We start from the raw sequence: 6982 nt of genomic DNA, 5'->3' as shown, positions 1-6982 counted from the left end.
AGGGCTTACTGAAAACCCAAAATGTTACTCAGATTCTATTAAATAATGAAACTTCAATACTATCATCTATTCTATTTGTATAGCTCCAAGCCTCAGTTAAGAATTATACTCTCATTTACACAAGCCCATGGCACAGCCGGACTTGATTTTCTTAGAGGTCTTTTCTAAACTTAACTTTTCTATGAACAATTCTATGATACAGACACTCACACAGAGGCTGTACCTGTCCACTCATCCTCAGCACTACAATACACCAGAACCAGGGCACTTTCATCCTCAGTACTTTCAACTCCTACAACCAGAGAGCTATCTGTAAAAATTTTCAAAACTGCATCACTGAAGTTTCTGCCATGCAGGCAGGTGGCCCAAATTTCCCAAGTCCTAAGAACCCAGGAGCTCCCAGATAAAGCTGCACCTACACAGCACTCTTGAATGCATCATCATCATGTTTCACCTTATACATATCAAGTCAAATCTCAAATACTTCTAAAATGGTATGATAAAAGGCATCCTGAAAGCAAACAGCCAAAGATGCTGAAATTGGTCTTCTCAAAGCCAAAAATTTAAAAGTCCTATGCAGTCCCAACAAGTATTACCCACTGTATAAAAAATGGATGTCCTAAGCAAGTTAAAATTCTGTCAAGATGAACATCAGATAATATTTCTTCCCTGAGAAGAGGATGATAGTTTTAGACTGGTTTTTCAGAACTAGTGTCTTGTTGTATATAATTTATATATGTAAAGGGTATTCTTTTCCATTTTTATTTTTCTTCATTTCTGAAGTGCCTATAATGCTGGCATATTCCATATGTTGAAGGAAGATGAGAAATGTCACCAAAAAAAGAAAAAACTCAAAAGTGGTGAGAAGCAGTGCTCACTATGGCCCTGCACAGCATCTAGCAGAAGTGGGATCTTAAACTTGTAACAGCTGCCATTATCTGATTCCCCTCCCTCGCACCTCACCACACCTCAACATATGCAGTCAGAAAGCTTTAAAGTCAACATTAGTTATATCTTGCTGGCTTTTACTTCAGGTGGACTTCAGATAGTTTTAATGAAGAGATTATTCTTTTATATTTATGAGAAAATTGTATTCCTACATGACTCAGACTTTCTGTGAATCTGCAGAAGGTGAAAATAGTACCTTGTAATTAGGGTGCCAAAGAAAGAGATGGTATATATGGGTCCCAGCTCAGACCTCTGAAGGTGCCCACCTGAAGACAGTCTGAGTCCAGCAGCTCCCAATATGGTCTGTGGGAGTTCTTAGTTCACATCTCTGCTGTAAGTAAGAAAAAGAAATGCTAAAGAACTGCCTATGTCATGTACACAGAGATCAGCCCGGTTTTGAGAAGGGGGCCTAACCTTGTCACTTAATGAATCTGTTTGTGTTCATTATGAAAGCCTGAATTCAAAGCAAAACAGCTGTTAAATAATGGGGATAAAAAGATCAAAACAAAGAAACAAAACCAAAAACAAATGTAAAAACCTAAACCAAAACCCAAAAAACCTGCACAACTTTACTTTTGCATCTCCTCCCCTTTACATCTTTTTCTCATTCCCAGAAGTGCTCCTCAGCACTTACCTGAAACAATTCCAGCCCCTTGACTTTCTGTTCCTTTTCAAATTTCTAGACAAGCTAAAAGCAGGAACTCAGTAACACTTCTTCTTCACAAATTTCTTGGTTTGTGTTCATTAAAGGATGTGCTCTACAAAACCTGGCTCTCAACATCCCCAGTGTAGCCATCTGATTCAGAGCTGTTCACATGAGCCTTACCTTATTCTCAGCAGACAACATCAGGAACATCAGGCACAATTCACTTTGTTCAGCTCAGCTATCCAGGCTGGGGCTCAGCAGTTTAAATATATGTATGCAATGGTATTTTTAATGCCCCTAGGATATCCCCCCAACTATGTCCCTGAAGGAAACACAACTCCCACAGCTCAGGGCCCACCAACCAACCCAGTGCAGATGACATGGATAACCCAGGGCTGCATTCCCTTTGTAGTTTTGATCTGGAGCCCTAGAGCAATGTTGAAATAAATCCCCAAGTTGTTCCCATTTACCATGTGCCAGGTTGTTTAGCAGAGAGGTTTTGAGGTGTGCTAATTGGTTTTGTTTAATGTTTTATAACTAAGCCAAAAAGGCCACTGCACATTTGCAGATGTGGTCCACTACCAGGGATGTATGAGTTTATACCCATGACTGATCTTTCAGACCATTTCAAAGTACATATTTTAGCGACACCTAAATCAGGGAGACTAAACCATGCTGAAGTAAAATATCCAGATTAGACATAGGGAAATTTTCAAGTCCCTAGCACTAAGTGCTTTGATCTACTAATCTGCTCCTGTCATGCTTATTCCTTGATAAGCCATGTCCCATCCACTAACAGGTGAATTAATTAATGAGCATTTTTCACTTATTATCAATTGTATTCTACTGTAATTCTCTGCTTTCTCTGCTCTATCTTTATCTCTCAAAACAACAGAGAGAAACATTAGGTGATTTTATAATTATTATTTCAGTTAAAGAAAAAATATCAAATTAATTTATCAATTATCTAACTGAAAATTTTTAAAGTTGCTGCCAGGTTCTAGAGTTTGACAATGGTGGGAAACGCCATTGGAATTGCAGGCCATAACACTGGTTTCCTACTCCTTGTCAGGAGTTAAATGTAATAAACCAACATAATAGCAAAGAAGAAACAGTATAAGTGGTTTCCGCTTCTGATGAAAATTATCAGAGCCAATTTTGGTTCCTATAAAATAAAATTCCTATAATAATTTTATTTTTCCTTAACCTTGTAGAATGAAAATCAATCAGACCTTTGATCTAGAATTTATGCATCTATATTTTTTGGCCATTTATCCCAATTAAGCCATAATACAAATTAAAATTACAACTTTAAAAGGACGGGTACTGAAGTATATCTGTGGTGTGTTAACCCACAAAGACCAAAGCCAGTCCTTGGTGAAGAACATGAAAGCATGTTTTTATTAAGGGATTCCAATACAATAGAATCATTCAAGAATTTACACTTTTATACCTGGTAGCATGACAAACTTCTTTGATTTGTTATGAAATTATCTAACTTTCAGCTTTTTTAATCAATGTCAGAAGTCACTCTTACATTTTGGCAGTCAGAAGGCTACCTTATGCTTTTGGCAGTCTGTTGCTGTTTGTCTCACAGCAGCCAGTCCTTACTGAACATGTGAAATGTGGATTTCCCCTCATACATCTACCAGAAAAGAGCAAAGTCTGAGGCCTTTGCATTCTCTTCCATGCATTTGTGTGATAACTAAACTTTTGTTATGTTCTGCTGAAAACTCTCACATTTGGCTACTTAAGAGGAGCACCTTAAAACATGATTTGGATTGGGAAGTCTGAGTTGTGTCAGGAAATGTAGAAGCACTATAGATTTCTCCTTGTACAATAATCAGAGTTCTGACAAATCATAGCAAAACCCTATCCCTCCAGCCAATCACTTATTCTATGCAGGAATCCAGCCATGATTGCAAGGTGATTCTCTCAGAATCAGCACACGAGCCAGAAAAATTTGCCTGTAATCCGAGTATGTATGTACATCAGGCTTTTTTTCCCAGCTGAATTCAATACCTGTGCCCCCAATGTTTCTTTTGAAACTCAGCTCAAGGGTCTAACAGGCAGACTCTAGATGTCTGCGCCAGTCATGAAATGTAAAAATGTAAATGTAAAGATACTGTAAGTTAACTTTGCAGAAGACTTTGATAGGAAGCTATCCCAAGCTAGATGTATTTTGATGTCATCACTTTCTCTCCTGCTATTGCATGATTTTATTTTCTTAATGCCTTCTATAAGCTTCCAGTACAGTAAAATTTTAACAAATGAAAAAAATCTTCCATCTATAGCTGGAAATATATATACTATATTTTAAAGTTATAAACAAGGTCAGAAATACTAGGTACAGCTGCTATCTCTCTTTCAAACATGGTGGTTGTCCTGGTTTAGGGCAAATTTGGGACAAATAATATATATATAATATTTTATATATATACATATAAAATATCTAGCATAAACAGAACAGTCAACTGGGGATACAGATCATAAAGTCACCCTATGACAGTGGTAAAAAGCAGGTAATTGACTTTAGAATTGACTTTAGGTAATCAATTATCTGAAAGCAAAGATTCTTCTAACAAAGACATAAATATACTAAGAAGCATCTCAGAGTCTGAATTAATCAGTCAGGGAAGATTCATAAGTCTCATTAAGAGAAACATCACAGGAATAAGCACCAGACAGCCTTAAAAGACAAACAGTTAAATAGCCTCTCCCAGTGCAGGCTTCTATATGCACTTACTGCTATTGTTGTTTTATAACTGCCTGAGTTAATGGATAAATCAATTACCTAATTGTCAGCACAGGAACAGATCCTTACAAGTTCTACCTACCTGGATTTGTTTGCTGAAGTGACACTAAACTCACTTGAATAAGCTGGGAGCCTCATCGCTACAAAAATTCAAGAAGAAAAATCATAGTATTGCAGTTTGTGATGCAAATATACATTTAGTTTGGTATTTCTCTAGTTGAGCATTGATTTTTCTCATTTTTGATGTATGCTGACAGTGTCTGGGTATGTTAATCATCACCAAAATGCCACCAAGTTCACTGCACTGCTCCTTCCTTCTGTAAATGTCAATGTGAAATGCTTAAAATCACCCTGGCTAACACATGAACATGTCCAGGCAAAAGATGTCAGCTAGGTTCACAGAGCAGTACATAGTCCATCTTACCAGTTTAGCAGCATAACTTGAGTGGAAAACAGCCAGTGAAACAGAAGGCATACAGCTAAGTATCTCTGAAAACCATCTCTGAATTGCTGCTTTCCTTGAGGATGTCTCCCACTAGCCTGCATTTAATCCATGCAAATGGATTAAATCCCAGAAGTACATTTTGAAAAGCAAAAGAGACTTAGAGGAATGTTTGAAATCCAGCACTCCTGAGAGACACACCTGCCTACTCAGTAATACCCTACCTCCTGCAACATGCCAAGTTTTTAACTGTGTCTGTAAATATTTCAATATCTTAGATAAGGTTTTAGTTCCCTAACACAGGAGGACTGCTTGATACAGAAATTCCCATCTGTGCTTTATTGTGGCAATGTCAGCCTAATAATAAGTTGAATTCAGAAGGACTCTCTTCTGTTTCCAGAGAGTATTTTTGTGATCTAAATGCTAGCTGCTGAAATAATGACTCGTTATCATCCCTTTTGAAATAGAGGGGAAAAAACAAAGGCAAAGCTAGCAGTTAAATACAGGTTAATTTTACACAACTTTCTGCTCCACAAGGCCACACTGGTGAGTAGCTGATGTACTGTTTGTCCTTAGCTAAACACAAAACCTGTGCATGAAAATCTCCACCTACACACTGTTCATAGAAATCAAAGTCCAAAATGACAGCTGCAGAGGCTGGAGACCCAAACCAGGGACATTTCATCTGTGCTGTGTCTGGGGATACAGCATCAAGCACCCCTGCAGCACCCAGTCAAAGGGTCTGCAAGCAGACAGAGGAGGTAAAAGCACACCCCTGCATGAGGCTCTGCTGAGAAACAGCCGCTCTAAGCCTCACCTCCTCTCCCAAACTACTCACTCTGGGTTTCCACAGCATACCAGAACACTTACAGGACTAGGAAAGCTGCCCCCGGCCCAAAGGTTTGCTGGAGATTTCAAGACGCTTGTAAAAAAATTTTAGTTTCAACAAGAAACAAGTTCAAGCACAAATCAAAATTCTGATAGAGGTTTTATAGAAAATATTAATACAGCATTATTAATATGGCTTTAAAAACCTTACTAGCCCTTTAAAATATTTGGATTGAAAAGTAAAATCTCCTAAAGCATTCCATTTGAAAGCTACCATAAAAAGAAGAATAAGTTTTTCTGCCAAACTCAGATCTTGTGGCTTTCTTTTCCTTTCAACTGCTCCTTATTACCTTACTTGTTGTTCTGTTAGACATATCCTAGTCACACAGATGTGGCACTAATCACAGGGTAGGAGTTGCCAGCTGCCTGGGAGGATAAAGCTACTCTGACATTATCCCATCAGGCACCCAGCAGTGACTTAGGAGATACAGCCATTTAGCTGACCCCTCTGTAAAGAAGCAGGTGCCATCTGAGCATGCTGGGAAATCCCTTCTAAGTCAGTCAGCTCCCCCTACACAATTCAAGGTTTAAAGTTTGAAATAAAAGCAAGTCGTATCATTCGTATCATTTCACACACTGATGTTCAGAACAAAGTGCTGAGATTTCCAGTGAGAGTCTTGCTTGCTGAAGATAATTACGGCTTAGCATGTTACTCTAGTGAAAAATATTTCTGTGTTGAAAAATCAGGATTTTTGGGGGCATCAACTGCACTTTACATATCAGACTCCATTTTAGTCTAAGATCTACACTTGAAGATACTTCTGCCACAAATCTTGAGCACAGATAAAGAAAATTATTAAGATTCTTCCTCTGAAAACCATCCAAATTTACAGATTTTCATGGAAGCCTAAGGGGTAAATCTTTAAAAGCTTTCCAAAATTTGAGACTGCTTTTGAGCCATGGGGATGACAGAGCACAAGCCATACCAAAGCCAGGCACAATAAACCTGTGTCCTAACTCTTGTGCTGTACCTGGTAAGAAAAGGTGGCCTGCACTGTCATCCCTGGTGTGGATGCTGAGCGTGTCGTGGCAGGGAAGGGGTTGTGGTCAGCTTGCTGGGTGCCATGGCTCCAGAGTCGTGTGCCAGCCTCACTGCCTTGCTCTCTGTTCCCCATGCTTGACTCAGAGAATATATCTCCTTCCTCCTCCACCCTTACCACCCCACTCTCCTCCTCTCACTGTCCACCCCTTCCATTCCAAGCTGGATCAAAGTGTGACTGCACCCGCTGCACCTGGCAGAAGGTGTCAGGAGGACACTGAACCTCCATGCTGCCAGAAACAAAGATTCCGTGTCATTCAAATG

The sequence above is a fragment of the Zonotrichia albicollis genome, chromosome 2 (assembly GCF_047830755.1).
Source record: "Zonotrichia albicollis isolate bZonAlb1 chromosome 2, bZonAlb1.hap1, whole genome shotgun sequence".
NCBI classification, from domain to species: Eukaryota; Metazoa; Chordata; class Aves; order Passeriformes; family Passerellidae; genus Zonotrichia; species Zonotrichia albicollis.
The sequence above is the reverse complement of the archived record's forward strand: the minus strand, read 5'-3'. Positions refer to the sequence as shown.